This window comes from Somniosus microcephalus, chromosome 7, assembly GCF_052327205.1.
Source record: "Somniosus microcephalus isolate GS21.2 chromosome 7, FLI_Smic_1.0, whole genome shotgun sequence".
Taxonomy (NCBI): Eukaryota; Metazoa; Chordata; class Chondrichthyes; order Squaliformes; family Somniosidae; genus Somniosus; species Somniosus microcephalus.
The window spans coordinates 163,524,754-163,546,745 of NC_140993.1; the positions used below are offsets into that span (position 1 = coordinate 163,524,754).

The 21,992-nt window shown below is 45.9% G+C and overlaps 1 protein-coding gene across 6 annotated transcripts in view; it reads right to left on the reverse strand.

Annotated features, from left to right (window-relative positions):
* LOC147114985 (double-stranded RNA-binding protein Staufen homolog 2-like) overlaps positions 1-21,992 on the reverse strand; it is a 236,863-nt gene that overhangs the window by 42,005 nt on the left and 172,866 nt on the right. The gene's annotated exons all lie outside the window — the stretch shown is intronic.

Consider the following 21,992-nt stretch of genomic DNA (forward strand, 5'->3'; position numbering starts at 1 on the left):
ACAAGAGATGGTGAGAAGGAATGATGCATCAAGGAGAATGGGACACAGCGGGCTGGGCATCATAGAGAGCTGGAGAGAGCACAAGGAGCAGGTGGTCGTGGGCATCAGGAACATAGAAAATAGGAGGGAGACTGACTGCTGAGGCCTCAGGAGCACAAATGTGGGAGGCAGTGAGCCTGAGTTGCTAATGTAGCAGAAAGCAAGGTGAGCCACCAATGCAGCACAGAGGCCAGAAAGGAATTGGCCAAGACCATTGACACAGTACACAATGCTAGAGGACGTGGGCCAAGGCTTAGGAGCAGAAGAGACTAGATGTATTGGAGCCCTGGTTGCATGGTAGCTGTGGGAAATTGTAGGAGTGATGCTTCTTCTGCCCGTCGCTGGACAGGAACAGCACTGCTGAAGTGTGCTGTGCCTGTCCAGGCTCAGGTACACCTGAATTTTCTGTCCCAGACTATTACTGCAAACAAAACCTTTAGGCAAACAGGCAGCAGACAGGTCAGTTGCTGAATAAAAACACTCATGCTATTCGGAGTGTCTGCTTGACTCATTTGGTAGTACTTTTACCTCTGAGTCAGAATCACTGTGGCTTCAAGCCTCACTCCAGGACTCAAACTCATAGTCTACTGACATTTCAGTGCAGTACTACACTAAGGGATGATATCCTAAGCAATGTTCCCAGTAAGGTGAGCGGGTGCGCGGCCACGCAACGATCTGTAAGGTCCCGCGCACAACTGGAGCAGTTGGAGGGGCCCAATACCCAATGGCGAAGCACGAGCAGGAAAGTCATACAGATGAGAGAATGGCGGCACCAGGGCCCTAGACAAAGGTGGCAGCTGTATGCGCTGTATAAAGCAGAACTCCCGCCCCGCACAAAGATGGTGACACCTGTGCCCTAGACAAAGATGGCAGCGTTGCTCAATGAACAAAGCAGAAGGACCCCTGCCCCGCCTAAATATGGCAGCACTCGCGCTCTGGCGCCCCACACAAAGATGGCTAAAGGGCCTTTTCCATCAGGTGGTTGACGCCATTGCGATTCCCTTCCCAGAAGGGACGCCTGGTGACAAGAAGCCACTGAAACTAACCTGCCCTGACAGCTGCGAGTGATTAATACTGATGCCAACCCACGCTAATTTCCATTGATTGACCTTGTTAAGCTTGCCCAGCGGACTTAGCAGGCCAATTAATGGGAAGCCAGTTACAGAGAACATCAGTGTATGATGTTTTTGTCATCGTTTGACAGCTCTGTGAAGCTGTCAAACACTGGCATTCTATCTTGTTTGATGAGTTCTTGTATTCAAGACTCATCAAACTCTTTTGTGAGCAGAAATGAGATGGTTGTTGCATTGGAGAATGCAGTAGCCATCTGTCATCTCTGCCGGTGAGATGCAAGACTCTCCGCATCCCCAACATTTGAAGCCTGCAGGAAGAAACAAAGGTAAGTAAACATTTTCTATCACTTTCCACTTACCTCTCCACACTTGCACCCATCACTTACCTTCACAGCGAACTTTTGCACCCCTCCGATTTCTGCAGACCCACTGCTCGCCTCGCTGACCCTGGCGGGGTTCACAGCCTTCGGGAAGCCCGCACTTGTGTGGGTAAAATGGGGCTAATCCTCTTATCTGCCTGTTAACTGGCAGTTAAGTGACTGTAATCCCCTTCCCGCCACCAAGGAGATGGGATCCGGCGCGGGTCGGCTACCCGCCTCCTGGCAAGATGGCACGGAGGCGGGATGGGCACCCGCCCCCAGATTCTGCCATTTTCCCAGCAGTCCCGCCTCCCCAGGGCTGGCAAGATCGCGCCCAAAGATTCTAATAACTAATGACCCTTGTGCCTGCCATAGTTGAATAGCTGTCATTGTGTGCAAGGCGAGATATGTGAATGTTGGTGGGTAGAGATTGTTGGTGGTCTTTTGGGCAGTGTGTGAAGTTTGTGGTATAGATGGTGGTATGTAGCATTTGTTGAAGCATTCAATCACCCTGACCACCCGACTGTGGTGGATCTGGCTCCTTCTCGTTGTGCTTCACCTTGCTGAGGTAGCTGCACAGCCAGCAATGCTGAGAATGAGGTGCTGCAGTATCAATGAACCTCCCCTTTAAGGGAAAAAGCCTGTGGCAATGATGAGTTGAGATTAGACTGCACCCGATATTGGTCTACCCTTTGAGTGTAACGCCACTGAGCTAAGCCTTTAAGACTTGATTAGCCTTTAAGACTTGATTTAGCGCCCCAATCACTTTTTTGAGCAGTGAGAATTAATTTTGCATTCAGTCTAAAGCATTAGCGCCTGGCGCTAATTCTCAAACTTTTCTAAAGATACCGCCCATTCCTGGGCTATAATGAATTTCTAGCCCCGAGTGTCTCGGTGAACCTCTTCAGGCAAACTTCATTTTTTATGTTTCATGTTTCAATTCATGCGGTGTAATGCAGACAAAGGTGAGCTGTGGATGTGTAACCCAAGAAGTCGGTCCTGAACTGGAAATGTTGATGTGAATGAGTGTCTGTTTAAAGCTGAACAATACCAAGGTGGGAGGAGGAGGGAAGCACTTTTTAATCTTAAATTAGGCTGGAGTTCTACAAGCTCTTTTGCTCCCATGGAAAGTAGTTTTGGGTGTGCTTCAATAAAAAAGTGGTGGTATAGCCCAAGAGATAATTGAGAGTACTAAAGGTGTGAGGCATGAGTCTCGTACAGGTTTATTTTTGCTTTGTGTGCACGTTAATTCCAGCTTTAGTTTCTCACCTCCTCCCAACAAATGTTGGAAACAAAGTTATTGCTAATATCTGGTGTACTAATAAGAAAACTTAACAGAACAATTCATTTGGTTCATCAAGTGTTTTCCTTCCACCAACAATATCCAGTCTATTTGTTTTTGGGATGAGACATTAAATCTGCTCTTGTGGTTGAGATGGATTAATAAGCAACAGCCAGCATGGATTTGTTAAAGGCAAACTATGTCTGACTAACCTGATTGAGTTCTTTGATGCAGTAACAGAGGGTTGATGAAGGTAGTGCAGTAGATGTATATATGGACTTTCAAAGGCATTTGATGCAGTACCACATAACAGACGTATTTGGAAAATAGAAGGCAAATTAGTCAGACATAATTTGCCTTTAACAAATCCATGCTGGCTGTTGCTTATTAATCCATCTCAACCACAAGAGCAGATTTAACGTCTCATCCCAAAAACAAATAGACTGGATATTGTTGGTGGAAGGAAAACACTTGATGAACCAAATGAATGGGATGGTGGTAACTTGGATACATAATTGACTATTGGATAGGAGGCCGAGAGTAGTGGTGAACGGATGTTTTTCTGACAGGGGAGAAGTATACAGTGGGGTCCCCCAGGGGTCAGTATTAGGACCATTGCTTTACTTGTTATATATAAATGACCTGGACTTGGGTACAGGGAGTACAATTTTGAAGTATGCGGATGATACAAAACTTGGCGATGTAGTAAATAGCGAGCAGGATAGTAGCTACAGAGTAGGGGTAGAATAGGATGTGTGAGTAGAGGTAGAATGGGATGTGTGAGACTTCACCCAGAATGTACATTGAAGCGACGTTCCTTCTCATCAAACTGCCAGACCTTGACATAATGGCCATCTTGGTGGTTTAACTGCTAATCAATTTAACCTCATGTTTCCTGTCTGAATTTACAAAAGAACAGGAGGATGGGATGTTGCCGACCCATCTGCTTCATCCTACTCCACCATTGTCCTGAATAATTGCAAATATTAGCATATCCTAATCGGACAATGACCACGAGATGTTATGATTAACTTTGATGGGACACCTGACAGAGCAAACTCTAACACGAGATACGTGTAATATAGTTTTTGTAAGTGCTATGACCGGTTAGAGATTAAATAAAGCCACTAATGAGGTTTATAAACCAAAAAAGAACAACTAATTTCATGATTTTTAAAGAGTTTGTCTGATTGTTTCATGATTTGAGACGGTGGGGTGGCAATATGGCATTACTGCATGTAAGCTTTTAAGTGGTTGCTGTCGTTGTTATTGTAAAAGTAGTTGTTGTTGTAAAATTTGCCCACAGACAAAAAGGTTGCGCTCAAAGGAGTTCGTAGCTCGCTCAGCACAAAAAAATTTAGAGAGAACATTGATCCTAAGCCTTGTCTGCCAGTTCTGATGGATGTTAACAATCCCGTGCCATTATTCAAAGAGGAGGGACTTCCTCCAGTATCTTGGACAACATTTTTGCACAACAAAAAACAGATGAACTGATTATTCATCTTATTGCTGCTTGTGGAACCTTGCTTTACACAAAATAATTGCAGTGTTTGCCTATAATAATAACCAGTCATTGCACTTCAAAGTAATTAAGTGCATGTGAAGTGCGTTGAGACATTTTTGAGACAGGGCATGAATGCAACTGACCCTTTGTTTTTAAACCAGACTTATGTTGCAGTTATCATTGTCTCTTACAATTATTTTAAGTTAGGCAAAAACTACCGAAGCATAACATATTGGTTGTTGTTTGCAAGTTAACTTTTCATTATGAATCTATGTTCATTAACTGTTGTTCTATAAAATTAAAATTCCAAATATGTGTTGTATGCAAGGCATTTTAGCATACTCCACAGTCAAAAAGCAGTCTTGACATAGCAATTTCAATGGAAATGTTAGTTATTTTCCTCCGACAATAGTAAGCTGCTAGGCCTAGACTTGCACCATGGTTATACTGACACACAACCTGACCTGAACTGCAGGTGCTGAACTGGAACAGGCACAAAATAAATCAACTTAACCAACCATAAAAAAAACAGAATTGGCTTGGCATTTCAGGATGTTGCCCTTCATGCATGAAAAGTGTTAAAAGGACTGTCTGCTGGGAAAACACCATACAGTCAAAATAAAATACATTAGTTCAGCATCAGAACAGCACTGAGGTCACAGGACTGGTGATTTACTGCCCAACAGTCTCCTGTCATTTTCAAACACCATAGAACTCTAACATATGTGCAAGTATATAATGGCTACAATAATCCTGATCCAGAGGAGTTTGTAAATTAAAAATCAAAATATAAAGAGCAGATGAGTTTTTACTCCATTTTGTATGTAAGGAATTGGCAGATATTATGATAAGGTTTAAAAATATGAAACTATAAAAGCATTTAGTATTTCAAGGGCAGACAATAAAAATGGAAGCTAGGACTAAGAATATACAGGAAAGCCACAAATTGAGATCAGAAAGGTGAAGAGAAAGGGCATGAAGATTAGCACATTAGTATTAAAAGGATAATCAAAGTAGGGGTAGGCCCACAAAGCGGTAAGCTTATATTGCAGAGTGAGGAAACGGCAGAGAGATGAAATAACTATGTTGCTGCAGTTTTCACACAGGAGGTGGCTTTTGCAATTGTAGAGCCACGAGGTGGATGCAGAATAATTAGTGGAGGTTATTATTCAAAGAGAAATAGTCTTGAAGAAGCTACTTAAAGTAGATAAATCACTGGTTTAAAACCAAGGATCTGAGGGAAACTAGGGAAGAAATGGTGGAGACTGAGTACAAATTTCCAGTATTTTGTGAAAAGGAAATTTATGCCAGAGGACTGGAGGGTGGCAAATGTGACATGTCACATGAAAACAGAGGCAGGGATAAACTAGGAAATTAGACAGTCTTACTTCAGTTGTGCGCGAACTAGAGTCTGTAATATGGGATAATAAGCATTTGGAGAAACATGAGCTAATCAGGGCCAGTCAGTACAGATTTTAAAAGGCATTTATTTGACGAGACAACAGACAGGATAGATAATGATGTGGTCTAAATGAATTATCAAAACGTATTTGCTAAGGTACCACATAAGAGACTTATGGCAAAGATAATGTCACATGGAGTTAAGGATTAAAACAAAGGTTAGGGGAACAGGAAATTTCTCATACTGGAAAGATGTGGCAAGTGTGTAGTGTATGTACCTTTAAGAGAGAACTACTTTTGCAGCTCCTGTATACTGTAGTACCGGCAGTGACCACACCTGTATATAAGCCTTGAGCATGCCTCTGTACTGTTAGTCTTTAGACTACCCTCCTCCAGTAAACACCTGTTGATTGTTAATTTACAGCCTCCGTCTAGTTATTGGAAAACATCATACTTTAAGAATCACGGATTCAACAGTGGCGACGAGGTCGATTCGAATCTACCTGCAACTCTGCATTTCCTTTCAAGGATTCGCTCCGGGAGGACGGTGGAAGAAAGTCGAGGCCAGAAGCACGGGCGGCGACCACGAGCAACCGCCCAGTCATCCGGCAGAGAGTGAACATCGCAGGGGAAGCTGTTGAGAGTTGGGCTTGGTTCTCCAGCCACGACGATTCAGCAACAGACTGGCAACAGGTACAGCGCAGACCCTTCCCGGACAGCGGCGGCTGGAGCCGACCGACGGCACAGAAAAGGGCGAGCAGCGTCGACGGGGTAAGAGAGAGGGTGAAGCGCACAGGGCGCAGCCGGGGGGTAAAAACCAAGCGGCGTCGACGGAAAACAAAAAGAGAGAGAGGGTAAAGCAGCAGCCGGGTTCAGGACCGAGCGGCGGCAACGAGAGAGGCACACAGGAGAATGCGCAGAGCACAGCCAGGGCTCAAGGGCTGAACAGCGTCCGTGGGGAGGGGAAAGAAAGGAAGCGCGGGAGACGCCATTGAGCCGCGGAGAAGGGAGAGCGCGAGAGATGCCATGTTAGAAGCCGCAGCGGAGAAGAAGGGCGAGCGCGGGAAGAAAGGAAAGCGCGGGAGACGCCATTTTGTGCCAGCGGAGAAGAAGGGAGAGCGCGGGAGACGCCATTTTAGACAGTTTAATCACACCCAGGGATGCCGAAGAGTGGCAGTATCACTGCATTCGACAATGAAGTCGAAGATTGGGCGACATATGTGGAACGCATTGAGGTGCACTGCAAGGCGAATGAAGTGCCAGATGCTAGGAAAGCACTGGTTTTGAATTCCATGGGTGCAAAAACTTATGGCTTACTGCGAAACCTAATAACCCCAGAGAAGCCAGTGGATAAGAATTTCGAAAGCATAGTGGAAATCCTACAGGACCACTTAAACCCCACACCGCTGCTGATAGCAGAAAGATTTAAGTTCCACAAAAGGAACCAGCATAAAGACGAAAGTAATGCTGAGTACTTAACGGAACTGCACAAGCTATCGAAACACTGCCAGTTTGGATTGGGACTAGCAGATACGTTAAGGGACAAGTTTGTGTGTGGGCTTCAAAGTGAAGGAACCCAGAAACGGCTTCTATCAGAAAAGGATCTTATGCTGGACAAGGCTTTCAGCATGGCAGTATCACACGAAGCAGCCGCACGGGGCGCTACAGAGATACAACGGAGACCGCAAGAATATGGCACCAATGAAATGTCATATGGAGCAGGGAAGTGTTATCGCTGCGGCAGAACAACACACGACCAGAAGGATTGTTGGTTCAAGGACCAAGTGTGCAGACAGTGTGGAAAAGCAGGACACATAGCAAGAGTCTGCAGGTCAGGGAAGAAAACCAGCAGCAAGAAATCTCCATAGGAGAAGTACAAAAAGGTACATAAGGTGATGGACAGTAGTTCAGACGAACAGAAAAGTGATACAGACTCCGGAAGCAAGGAGCTGGGTTGTCTGAAACTACATAAGGTAATCAAAATGGAGGATCACCAGGCTATCTGGGTCACGCTCAAGATAGACGGAGTCCAAGTGAAAATGGAAATGGACACAGGATCAGCCCTAACAGTCATAAACCAAAGGGACTACAAGCGGCTATTTTCACATATACCCTTGAAAGCTACAGAGATTGTCTTGAAGACGTACACGGGGCAAAAAGTCTACCCCAAAGGAAAAATAAGGGTGAACGTGATATACAAAGGCCAGGAAATACCCAAAATGGACCTATATGTATTGCCAGATGGAGGACCACCACTACTAGGACGTGAATGGATCCGGAAGATACAATTAGATTGGCATTCCATACAGGCACTGAAGGTTGAGGCCAAAAAGGATGACGACGTCACACCTGGACGACTGTCAAAAATGCTAACTGACGCACAAGAAGTGTTCCAGGGGGGACTCGGAACACTAAAAGGCATAACAGCGACGATTAAAATAGAGAAAAATGCAAGCCCAAAGTTTTTTAAGACCAGACCGGTGCCTTATGCGATCCGACCAGCCGTCGAAGCAGAGCTGGAAGGGTTGGAACATTCAGGAGTACTGTCCAAAGTAGACTGGAGCGAGTGGGCTACACCAATCGTTCCTGTAATGAAGAGGTCATTGAGTAATACGCCTGGGGAACCAAAGAAGGTCCGCATCTGTGAGGATTTTAAGGTGACAGTGAACCCAGTCCTTCACACAGTACAATATCCACTTCCACGGATTGAGGATATTTTTGCCTCGCTATCTGGAGGTAAACGCTTCACCAAAATTGATCTGGCCCAGGCGTACCTGCAAATGGAGGTAGAAGAAGCCTCGAAACAATACCTCACGATCAACACTCATAAAGGTCTCTACCAATACAACCGGCTGGTGTTCGGGGTAGCATCGGCTCTGGCTATTTGGCAAAGGGCAATGGATCAAGTCCTGCAAGGGATTCCAGGGACCCAGTGTTATTTGGATGACATCCTGGTCACGGGCGAAAATGACAGTGATCACCTCGCCAACCTGGAGAAGGTGCTCACTAGATTAAAGGAATATGGGCTACGAGCTAATCGCCACAAGTGCATGTTTTTCCAGAAGCAGATCTCATATTGTGGCCACGTTATTGATGAAGAGGGGTTACATAAGTCCCCTGAAAAGATTGAGGCAGTAGTCAAGGCTCCAGCACCGGAAAATGTGTCACAACTGAGGTCGTTCCTCGGGCTGGTGAACTACTACCATAAGTTCTTACCAAATTTGTCTACAGTATTACACCCACTGAATACCCTACTGCAAACGGGGGTACCATGGAAGTGGAATGACGAATGTAAATGAGCTTTCCAGAAGTGCAAAGAATTGATCACATCAAAAGAGGTGTTGGCCCATTTCAACCCAGCACTACCAATTCGGTTGGCATGTGATGCATCACCCTATGGTATTGGAGCGGTGCTGTCGCACAAATTCCCAGACGGGTTGGAGAGGCTCAGCTGAGCGCAACTACGCCCAGATCAACAGGGAGGCCCTCAGCCTAGTATGGGGAGTAAAAAAATTCAACCACTATCTGCATGGGCAGAAGTTCACCTTGCTGACTGACCACCAACCACTTGTCTCCATCTTTAATCCAAAGAAGGGCGTTCCGGTGATGATTGCACAACGGCTACAAAGATGGTCCCTTTTTCTAGGGGCGAACCAATATGAAATAGAGTATAAGGGCACGAAACAGCATGGAAACGCTGATGGGCTATCACGCCTGCCACTGCCTACTGTGGAGGAAGCACCAGCAGTGGACCCTATCGAAATATTTTATTCGTCGATAATTGAACGATTACCAGTAACTAACGCGGATATAGAGAAGGAGACCCGCAATGATCCGACAGTGTCTCGGGTATATGATTTGATGGTGAAGGGATGGCCAACACATGGCAACTCACTGTTGCCAGCATTCTCATCCAGAAGAGAACAGCTGTCAGTATGCCAGGGGACAGTGATGTGTGGATCCCGAGTGGTAATTCCACCCAAGTTAAGGGAGAGAGTGCTCAATGAGCTTCACGAAGGCCATCTGGGAGGGGTGAAAATGAAAAGCCTTGCTAGGGCTTATGTGTGGTGGCCGGGGATCGATTAACAAATCGAGGACCTAACAAAGAGCTGCTCAGGATGCCAGAAGGTCCAAAATGCACCACCACATGCCCCTCTACACCCATGGGAGTGGCCCTCCTCTCCATGGCAACGGGTGCATATTGATTTTGCTGGTCCATTCATGGACTCAATGTTCTTAATAGCAGTGGATGCGCACTCGAAATGGCCTGAGGTGATCAAAATGTCCTCAACCACTACAGAGAAAACGATTGCAGTCCTACGGACCATATTTGCCAGGAACGGCTTGCCAGAGCAGATTTGCTCTGATAACGGACCACAGTTTGTGTCCGAAGAGTTTCGGAAATTTATGAGAAGGAATGGGGTAAGGCATTACACATCCGCCCCATATCATCCAGCCACTAATGGATTGGCTGAGAGGTTCGTACAAACCTTTAAAAAGGCGATAAGGGCCATGTGCGATGATGAAATTCCACTACAGCATAAGGTGGACAATTTCCTGTTAGCCTACAGAAATGCGACACATGCAATTACCAACCAGACCCCGGCCATGATGTTCTTTAACCGAAGGTTGAGATCTCGTCTGGATTTGCTCAGACCAAATGTGCGAAGAAATGTTGAGGATAAGCAATTCCAGCACATCAATGAAAAGCCGACAAGGAGCTTCAATGTAGGACAACCAGTCTTGGCCCGCGACTACCGAACAGAGAAATGGCAACCCGGAACGATATGCACACGGCAGGGGCCATTAATGTACACAGTGGATGTCGGGGAGAACATTGTGAGACGCCACGTCGACCAGATCCTAGCGTCACAGGAACGAGTCAACCCCATGTCTCGCGTACCTGGGGATGAACCCGACATACCGGTAGCATCTACCTCAGAAACAGTAGCAGCGGACCTGATGAACTAACCGACGAAAGGGGGCCAGAATCGCCTCCGCACCAAGAACAAGAACCTCAGGAAAGGCACTATCCAGAAAGGATCAGGAAGCCGCCCCAAAGCCTGAATCTATAAATGGACTATTTCAGTTTAATGTGCATGTTAAAGTGTTAACTGTTATTTGAATGTTATGGGTACTGTTAATCTAAAAGGGGAGGAATTGTAATGTATGTACCTTTAAGAGAGAACTACTTTTGCAGCTCCTGTATACTGTAGTACTGGCAGTGACCACACCTGTATATAAGCCTTGAGCATGCCTCTGTACTGTTAGTCTTTAGACTACCCTCCTCCAGTAAACACCTGTTGATTGTTAATTTACAGCCTCCGCCTAGTTATTGGAAAACATCATACTTTAAGAATCACGGATTCAACAAAGTGGTGTTCCACAGGGGTCTGCATAGGGGTTGCTCCTATTTACTGCATACATAAATGATCTGCAGATGGGAATTGAGGGAACAGTAACAAAAATTGCTTGATGCCACTTAATTGGAGGATATGGCAAATTGTGAAAAGAATGTAGGAAAGATGTGAAGTTATTCATTTAAGAAGTAAGAATATGTAAAGCAAATATACCTTAAATGGTGAGATTTTAAACGGTTAGATTTTAAATGGTGCAGAGGGTCAGAATGTGATTCTGGAATGCATTGCCTGAAAGGGTGGTGGAAGCAGATTCAATAAAACCTTTCAAAAGCGAATTGGATAAATACTTGAAAAGGAAACATTTACCGGGCTATGAGGAAAGAGCAGGCGAGTGGGACTAATTAGATCGCTCTTACAAAGAGCTGACACAGGTACAATGGGCCGAATGGCCTCCTTCTGTGCTCTATCATTCTATGATAGCAGGATGATGTTGTGTGGTTACGTAGGTATACTAAGGAGGTGCTCACTGAAATCTGCCTTGGGCCAGGGCGAGGACGGCATTGCCAGTGGCTGTAAAGGTGACCGTGGCCTTGAACTTCTTCGCATCGAGCTCCTCCAGGCTGGAGCAGGCGACATCTGTAGCATCTCCCAGTTCACCATCCACTCCTGTTTAAGGGAGGTGAGCGAGGCTGTGTATGCAAAGAGAGCTGAATACATTGCATTCTCTCTTGCCAGAGAGAAGCAGCCAGAGCGAGCATGCGGCTTCGCCAGGATAGCAACCGGAAGGGATTCCACTCCCTCAATGTCCAGCTGGTGTGTGACCATACTCAGCGCATCATGCAGGTCAATGCTTGGTATCCTGGCAGCAGCCATGATGCCTTCATTCTGCAGCAGTCCGCTGTTCCATCAGCATTTGAGACAACACGACAAACCAGAGGGTGCTCCTGGGTGACAGGGCTATCCGCTGACTACCTGGCTCATGACTCCGGTGTGCAACCTAACCGCACGTGGGCAACATGCATATAACAAAAGCCACACGGAATCTGATAGAGCAGACCGTTGACGTCCTTAAACAACGCTTCCGCTTTATGGACCACTCTGGAGGAGCCTTGCCGTGCTTAGACAGCGGTCTCAAGATTCGCTGTGGTCTGCTGCATGCTCCTTGCCATCATGACAGCACAGCTCTTGCCACCAGGCATATGCCAACCAGCTGAGGAGGAGGAGGAGGAAGAGGTGAAGGTGGAGGAGGAAGGGTAAGGGGAGGAAGAGAAAGAGGAAGAGAAAGAGGAAGAGGAGTAAGAGCAAGAGCAGGAGCAGGAAGGGAAGAGGCAACCCAGACAGCCCCTTTCTGCCCGGGTTGTCCGTGATCGAATCATCTGACTGCAGTGAACGAAACCCCAATTCCCCATTCAATAACAGTCCCACACCTTACCTTCCCACTGTTACTGACCATCACAATGCTCTCTTGGCCACAATAAAAGCCAACACAAAATAAACATTGCAAACCAATTTTATGAATCAAACCATTACAGTATTTCATTCAAAAGTCAACGAATCAGTCCTGGGCGCCACGCTCTGCGCAAAGCCCTGTGCAAGGTTGGTGTTGGACTCCTCCATGCTCCTTAACATTGCACTCAGGCTTTCTGGCAGGCCTGCCAATGCACCAAGCATTTCTTTGTGCATGCCCATCAGCGTTCTTCTGTAGGTCGCCCCATCGAAGTCCTCATCTGAGTCCTATGCTGCAGAACTCGTGTGTGACCTCGCTCTCCGGGGAGCTGGCATCTGTGCTACCCTTTCCCCCTGCCCTGGCTGCAGACTACTCATGCCCAGTGACTCACCACGTGCAGATCCCACCTCTAAGCTACCCACTAAAGTCCGTGCAGTGCCAGTAACTGAGCTGGTGGCTGCGAGTGTCAGATTGAGTGACTGTGTTTCTTCTTCATCATCACTCTCCTCTTCCTCTTCCTCCACTGGCTGGCCAGGTTAGATATCGTGGGTCTCTGAAATGAGAAACGCACAAGGGTAGGGTTGTGGTGAGGGGTAGGGGAGGAAAAGCAAGAGATGCGTGCTTACACCATCTGCAGCTTGCAAGTCAAGAGATTGTGGGATGAGGGGGAAGTGGGATGTGAGAAGGAGGATTAGGTGCAAGCATACCGTCATCTTCAATGCTTTCAGCGCCACCGCTGGCCACCGCTTCAGTCACAGCCACTCCAATTATGGCAAACACCGTCTCCTCGAGCGGGGTCAGGATATGGAGGCACGCCTGTCCCCCTTCAGTTAGCTGCAGCTGCCTACAGTTGTGTGCCACCTTGTCCTGCAAGAGAGACGGAAGTGTGTCAGTGAGTGTGGTTCACTGTGTTTGGCTGATGTGGCTGTCATGGTTGAATAGCTGGCAGTGTGTGCAGGCTGAGAGATGTGGGTGCGAGGCTTGCAGCAGTGGTAAGTGTGTGAGGGTTGATGGAGTATATCAATGTGTGGTATGAGTCGTGATTGATGGGGATTGTTGGTAGGTGAGTGATGGGAGTGTGGTGGATTGAGCAGTATGTGAAGCAAGTGGTGCAGTTTATGGGATGTGGCATTTGAAAATGAATTCACTGACCTTGACCACTCGTGTGAGGTCATTAAGCTTCTTCCTGCACTGCATCCAGGTCCTCGGGGCTATGCATGATAGCATCTGGCTGGATGGCCTCCTTTGGATACAGGACATCTCGCCTCCTGTCCACCTCCTGCACCAGGGCCTGGAGTGCTGCAACTGAAAATTTGGGAGCCCTCTCTCTGCCATGATGCACCATCTTCACTCTTCCTGTAGGCCACACACTCCTCTACAATGATTTCCAGTACCTGCTGCAGCCAGCATGCACCTCCCCTTTAAGAGGTGTCAGTTGGCTTGAAGAACTGCAGGCTAGCTTTAATTGGTGCAAGCCTCGCACAAACTTGGGACCCCTGCTGAGCGAGCAGCCACCACTCAGCAGCGCATTTAGCGCTGGGCTGCACGCCATCATTATAATTAGCAGGCAGCACAAAGTTTGCATGCTGCCTGCATTACACTGAATGGGCACGGATTAATCATGCATCGCGATCCCTGCGCCTGTTTTCGGGGGCGATCCAATTTTTAGCCCAATGAATTTAAGATAATCACAAAAAAGAATTAAAGGGAAGGATCAACAATCATCTTTACACAGGAGGTTGGTTAGAGTGTGGAATTCTTTGCCACAAATCATTATTGAAACAGACCCATAAATTCTTTTAAAGGAGAATTAGATAGTTACTTGAACAAAAGGAATATTAAAAGGTATATGGGGAGCAAGCAGTACAGTGGGATTACACTCGGTAGCTCATATGGAGAAAACCACCAGCTCCGACTTGATGGATCAATTTGCATGTTTCTGTAATGTAACATTATACGATTCTATGAAACATATGTTTTGTAGTTGCAGAAATAGCTGATAATAATGAACCTTTCCTACAGAAGGTTCACAAAATGGCTGTAAGGAATTGTTACAAACCTAGGATTTGCTGCAGATGCCTTCTCAGTGACATTAGTTGCTTGCAAAAGTAAGTGGATCACATGTCTGTTACATTCAAGAGTTGATTCACACCACCCATTATCTACTTACTACTTATATGATAGCATAACTCCAGGGTCCCCTTGGCATACAAGCTGGATACTGTAAACCTGCACGTGCCCTGCATGCCTTTCTCCAATCATTGGGATAGGTAGAACTGATGAACAAGGTTAATGACAAATCAAAGAAGCTGGTTTATCCTGCAGAATACATATGACTGAATAATAGCAGTAATTCCAGACCTTTTTAAACTTCTAGAATGCTTCCCATAATAAGACAAAACAACAAAAGCATATTACATTATCCCAAATAGTGAACAGAATATTCCGTTATAGTTATATTTTGCTTCAGGTCAGCTTCTAGCTGGGAAACTCGACCTGGTATATCTTAATTCTCAGTTCAAGCCAAGGCCTCCTTTGATGGCCTTTGTTAGAGTTGACTGATCGCAACATGGGTTTTTCTCTCCTTTTTGTTAATTCTGACCCTGGGAAGCAGAATACTACTCCTGCTGAACTCAATAAAGCAAATTAGCTCAACTGGAATGGGTTTGAATGATCACTGAAATGCCCAAACTTTATTTGGAGCAGGCTGGTTCAGACACCCTATCTGAATCATAATCTATGTCCCCAGCTCTGCTATCCTGTGAATGAAACATCTGGAGAGCTAAGTTTATTTCAACAGTAGCATTTTTAAGATAATATTAACTCAAGGTCCTCCCATGTAGGCATAGTTAGAAATTCTGAAATGTGACAGGAACATATTCCAATTTAAAGTTTACAATCATGTTCCAATATAGTATGTTAAAATCACATACATTTTTTTCCCTAAACAGTTCCCTTTCCATCCCCAAATTTTGTATTTAGATTTTGGTTTTGGGGGCGACTGGGAGATGGGGGTGGTCGGAAGGGGGGCAATCAGGAGAGGCAGGCGGTGTACAGAAGGGCAGTGGGTGGGGGTGGGGGGGGGGATGAGCGCTGGCTGGCAGCGGTTCATGCATTTAATATGGAGTCGTCAGCGGCACTCCTCACCTCCCGGCATGACTGGTTGCCTCTTTGGTGGAGGTCTGCAGTGGTCCCATTAAAGGCCGCTGGTTAGGCCACATGTAGACTTGATTTACTTGAACGCAGCCGGCGTGGAATGCGCATACTGCCCGCCATATTGGAAGCTTTGGTGTCCATTTCACGTCTGTAAAACGGGCGCGGAGTCATTGAATTTCTAAACCTAGGATCCATTTTTTGAGGCACTTAGGCGAATGAAAATGTCATTATGTATTAACAGCTGAAGAAAATATTTTGAGCGAAAAATGTACTGTTATCATTATTCACAGAATTTCCCCAAGCTATGAAGAGCTAAAAAGCTAATAATGGAAAAACTGTAACAAAAAAAATCTCAAGGGCTTGTTACTACCTCTACTGGTTTTGTTCAAAGGAAATTTTGTGCAAGTTGTAATTTTCTCAGGGCACAATATTTAATTTTCCTTTCAGAACATCTAGTGAGACCTGGCATTAATGCAACAAAGGAAGCGCAAGCTGTGGCAGTTTAATCACAGCAGTTGTGTTGTAACAGTCAGTCATCGCTGTTTCTTGCCAACCACCCCCAGTACCAAGCCTGTTGTCAACAGAGATACTGTCCATGAGCTCAACCATCCATGGCAGCCTTTAATGTTACCCCCATGTCAGTCACATGCTAGAATGAATGAAATTACAGATTACTGGTTATCTATTTTGTTTCTCTATATGAGTCACTAATTGATTCCTTTTATTCATATCTTCTGAAACTAACACATCTCCATTTATAGCCATTTAGTTCATTTAAGAACAACTGACTTTTGAGCTGTAAACTCAACAAGTTACACACAGTTAGTATGGAGAGTCAGAACAGAATCCAGAGAAGGATGGGAACCAACAGGAACAGCTTTCCAATTTTGATACCAAAGATAAACATAAAGCATTTCCTGGTACGTTATCTAATAAAACTCCCTTACACTTCCAGCATTTGCCTCTGCCTTAACCCAAACCATGAAAAGTAACCCTTCTGCACCAGTGCAATATTTTCTAGATTCTTAAAGTAGTCTCTTTGCTCTTATGCTTTTTCCTCAATGACATTGCCAATTTAGTAGTTAATTATAATCTGCTTTATACTGTGAAGCTGCACCTGTTAGAAATTGCCAAGATTCATTTATCCTAGAATCTTCAAAGCTAGAAGAGAGGAGAAGCTTCTCTCATTCTGTTTGAACTCAAGTCTCAGAGACAAAAAGACAGCACTCTGACCCAATGCACCACCCAGTTTTCCTATTCTAATACATCAGGATACTTTTAAAAACAACTATTGCAAGATCAAAAGTTCAAATATTAATATCCCTATCCACAAGCCATTACATTTTTCCAGGAAAATGGAAACATACATGCTATTATGTCAAAAATGTAATAAGAGTAGAGCAAAAAGGGTACTAATAGATGCACTGATCTTGATTCCATGATGCACGAACTGCTACGCATTACTTTGATTAAAAATCTAGTGTGACTGCTCAAAATGGTTTTAATAACTTTTTATTACTTTAATAACGTGCATAACTTTACATGCCCCTCTGCAGCACACAAGTACTGTTGTCAAAATCTGCATGGTTTCCTGGCTCTTGCGATGTTTTCTAAGTAATATCGCAACTCATCAGTTTTGCTCCCTGACGTAATAAAACTCACTACACATTTGGTTTGAGTATAAAGCAAGGCTATAATCAACTTGTTTCAGAACATGGAGGTCTAGTTGTCCTTCACTAGTTCCTGTCTTACAAAATGTCCCTGGGCAAGCTGGGCCCACGCCCGAGTATTTATACTCCTTGGACGGCGCCACCAGCTGGCCGTCCAGTGTTATTTCCATGAGTCGTTTCTTCATGATGATGAGATTTATAACATTCTTCCTGCCTAAAAGATTTGGAAGTCCGACGACTTCCTCCTAACGGATTAGGCAGACCACGAATAGCCGCAGTCTTTTAGATCTTTGTTTATGGCTGGAAGGCACGTCTCCTCGGACCGTGTCTTGGTCCCTGGGTCGCTTGGTCTGTACTGGTAGATCGACAGGGCCCATGTCGCCTTGATCGACCTGAGGGAGACTGGGGAGATCGTGATTCCGGGTGCGGGTCCCCACAGGCGCAGAGCTGGCTTCATCTTGTTTGATAGCCGGGGATTGACCGGCGTCCTGGCTTCGGGTGGCCATCCCACGGGGAGCGCTCGGCTCTGAGTGGATCCGGTGGGGTAGCCGGCAGATCTCTTGATGTCCCAGGTAGGGCGTCATCTTCAAAGGAGCGCAGAGTGTCAGCATCATTACCGTGGGTCCCTCTATCAGTTGGGTCCGTGGGACCGGTTGGGTAGGGAGCCAGATCTCGGAGTGAAACAGTGGACTCCCGGCCATCAGGGTACCGCACGTGCGCATAAGTGGGATTAATGTCCGTGAGTTCCACCTCGTCGACGACAGGATCGTTTTTGGAAGATCGGACGACTCTTCGGAGTAGCACGGGGCCGGGAGCTGCCAACCATGACAGTAGGGACGTCCCATGAGTGGAGCGACGCTGGAACCTGAAGAATCGCTCGTGAGGCGTGACATTGGTGGACGTAGAAAGAAGAGACCTGATGGAATGCAACATGTCAGGGAGCACAGTTTCCCACTGCTGGTCTGGTAGGTTGCGTGACCTCAGCGCAAGATGAACAGCGTTCCAAATGATAGCGATGTATCTCTCAACCTGTCCGTTACCGATGGGATGGTATGGTGTTGTTTTACTTGTGGCGATTCCCCGTTGGGAAAGATAACTTTTGAGTTCGCGTGACATGAAGGAAGGACCCCGATCAGAGTGGATTAAATTGGCCGTACCGCAAAGGGAAACGACTTGATCAAGGCATTTGATCACTGTGGAAGTAAGCATATTGGGACAGGGGAAAGCAAAGGGAAAGCGTGAATATTCGTCCACCATAGTAAGTAAGTAGGTGTTTCGCGTTGAGGAAGGCAATGGCCCTTTAAAGTCAATGCTGAGTCGCTGCATAGGCTGCATAGCATGTATGAGCAAGCCATCCGATGGACGGAAGAATTGTGGTTTTAATTCCGCACAAATTCTACAGGAGGAGCATGTTCTTTTCACATCTTCCATAGAAAATGGGAGATCTTTAGATCGCACAAAGTGCAACATACGGGTAACGCCAGGATGGCATAAGTCAGTATGAAGATCTGCAAGAGTCGAAGTTGACATAGAAGAGCAGAATGCCCGCGTGAGGGTATCCGGGGCCACATTCTCTTTGCCGGGTCGATAATATATGGTGTATCCAAAGGCGGCCAATTCCATCCTCCAGAGTCGTATTTTGTTATTCTTGATCTTAGTGCGTTTCCAGTTATCCAGCATAAAGGCCACGGAGCGCTGATCGGTTATAAGTGTGAAATGGCGATGAGTGAGAAAATGACTCCATTTACTTACAGCTTCGATGATGGCCGTAGCCTCCTTCTCGACAGGAGGATAATGGGGCTCACTACCCTGCAAAGTTCTGGACAGAAATGCAACGGGTCGACCACCTTGATTCAAGGTAGCAGAGATCGCCACCTCCGATGCATTGCACTTGACCACGAAAGGAAAATTTTCATCAATGGAACGAAGCGTGGCTTTTTCCAGTTGTCGCTTGAGGAGGTTGAAAGCTGAAATAGCTGTTGCCTCCAATGGAAATGACTTCGCGTGAAGCAGGAGCTGGATCTTGTCGGAGAACTGGGGTATCCACTTTGCATAATAGGCGAACATGCCGAGTGCCCGACGAAAAGAGCCGAGATTTGTAGGGGGAGGGAGCTCCTGAAGAGGATGAAGTCGCTCCGGATCCGGTTTGATGACACTGTTGCCCACCCAGTAGCCAAGGATGTTGACTGATGGTACTGATTTCACAGATTTGGACTCATTTAAGGTTAAGTTGCAACGACGGAGAACGTCAAAATATTTCTGGAGATTGGCATCATGCTCCTTCTGGTCATGACCAGCAATGGTGATATTATCTAGATATGGAAAAGTGTCCGTTAAGTTCTCCTGTTTGACTAGGCTATCCATTGCCCGTTGAAATATGGCCAACCCCATTGGTGACCCCAAATGGAAGGCGACAAAACTGATAAAGCCGACCATTGGCCTCAAAGGCTGTATACTTTTTGTCAGAGTCCTTTAATGGTACTTGATGATATGCGCTCTTTAAATCAAAAGTTGAAAATACCTTGTAGTTGGCAAGGTTATTGACCATGTCATCGATGCGTGGTAGTGGGTAGGCATCCAGGTCGGTATACTGGTTAATAGTTTGCGAGTAATCGATGCAAAAACGTTTCTTGTGTTGCTTCAGAGGATTTTTAACGACGACGACTTGAGCCCGCCAAGTAGATGAACATGGCTCAATGATACCGTCAGCTGAAAGGCGAGAGATTTTTGCCTCGATAAAGGATCGATCATCTTGGCTGAAACGTTGTGATTTAGTGACTATGGGCTTACATCGGGGGGGGAAAGATTGGCAAACAAGGAGGGCTCGTCGAGTGAAGCCACTGAAAGCGCACAAAATGGTACTTTGGAAATAGTAAGCTCCGGCTTTGACCCTCCAAACTCGAAAGTGAGTCTTTTGTGTTGTTTTTGGAAATCCTGTCCCAGGAGCACATCACTGCATAGGTTTCTGAGCACCCCGAGCCGGGTGGAGAAATAAGTGCGGCCATTGAGAATAAGGTCGACAAGACAAAAGCCGGAAGAGTTGGTGGTCAGTGTCGTTAGAGCCATTGCAATTTCCCTGTCTGAGGGGTAAATACGCAGTTTTAACTTACTGACAGCCCGTTCACTAATGAATCTGTCAGAGCTGCATGAGTTGATTAGTGCGCTCAAAATGTGTCCATTTACCGAAACCTTCATGGCTGCATGGGACAGACTTTGGGGGAAAACAGCTGTGATGGGAGGAGGAGCAGTTTTACCCTTGACAGCTGTAACCTTAGTAATGGTTCTTGGGGAAGGAGCAGTTTCATAGATAGCAGCTGTAACCTTAGTAGTGGCTCTTGGGGGAGAAGCAGTTTTATAGATAGTAGCTGCAAAACTAACAGGAGCTCTCAACCGGTATACCTTAGAAAAGTGGCCTTTCTTGCTGCAATGATTGCAGGTTGCGTTACGAGCAGGACAAAATTTCCTATAATGGAACGCACCTCTGCCGAAGAAACACTTCCTCCCAGATTGCCAAGATGCCGCGAGGGCAGGGTCGTCATCAGTGAAGGCTTCTAGGGTAGGGTTGTCATCCGCTAGGTTAGAGTCATCATCAGTGAGGGCTTCCGCCCGAGACCTATCGAAGGAGTCATTAAAAGTGATAGCAGCAGCCCGTGCACGAGGTAAAAGATAGGTATCTACATTCCTCTTTGCTAAGTCCAGGGAACATGCCTGGTCATAGGCAGCCTGTAGCTCGAGGGTTTTATTCTCCAACAGACGCTAGCGTATGAAGGGAGACGCAATCCCATTAATAAAGGAATCATGAATGAACTCCTCCTGGTACTGCTCAGCTGTGACAGCTTTAAGATTACAATCCTTGCTGAGCCTGCGAAGTTTCTGAAGGAATTCATCAAGTGATTCCCCGGGTTGTTGTCGAGTTGTGGCTAGTAGATGCCGAGCAAAAATTTCGTTTGGGGCCTTAACATATAGTCACTGTAATATTAGGATAGCGGAGTCATAGTCTACACAGTCTTCGATATAGTCAAACACATGAGGAGATACATAATTGGCAAGTATCTCTAATTTATCAGGAACATTCTCACCACACACCCTGAGGAAGTTGCTGAAGGTACGATACCAGTGTTTCCATACCTTAGCAGTTGTAGGTGAATTCGGGTCCAGGTCAAGACGGGTGGGTCTGAGTAGTTTGTCCATGATGGATTGATTACTACGCCAGAGTTCCCTTCTGCAGTTGAAGTCGTAGCTGGCTGTTCCCGAAATCGCTGAGTCGATATCAAGTTGATTAAATTGACGTAATAAAACTCACTACGCACTTGGTTCGAGTATAAAGCAAGGCTTTAATCAACTTGTTTCAAAACATGGAGGTCTAGTTGTCCTTCACTAGTTCCTGTCTTACAAAATGTCCCTGGGCAAGCTGGGCCCACGCCCGAGTATTTATACTCCTTGGACGGCGCCACCAGCTGGCCGTCCAGTGTTATTTCATGAGTTGTTTCTTCATGATGATGAGATTTATAACACTCCCCACTCACATTCACTTTTAAGCTTGGAAAGTAGTTAAAGATCAAATCTCAACTGAGCCTTCTAATTATGTCCATGGAACTTAATGAACCCCCAAAAACTACTTAAAATGACAAAAAGTTATTGCAATCAGCTTAATTTCATTAGCGTGTATATCTAGCTCTAATCCCCAGCTCTTTTTCTGGC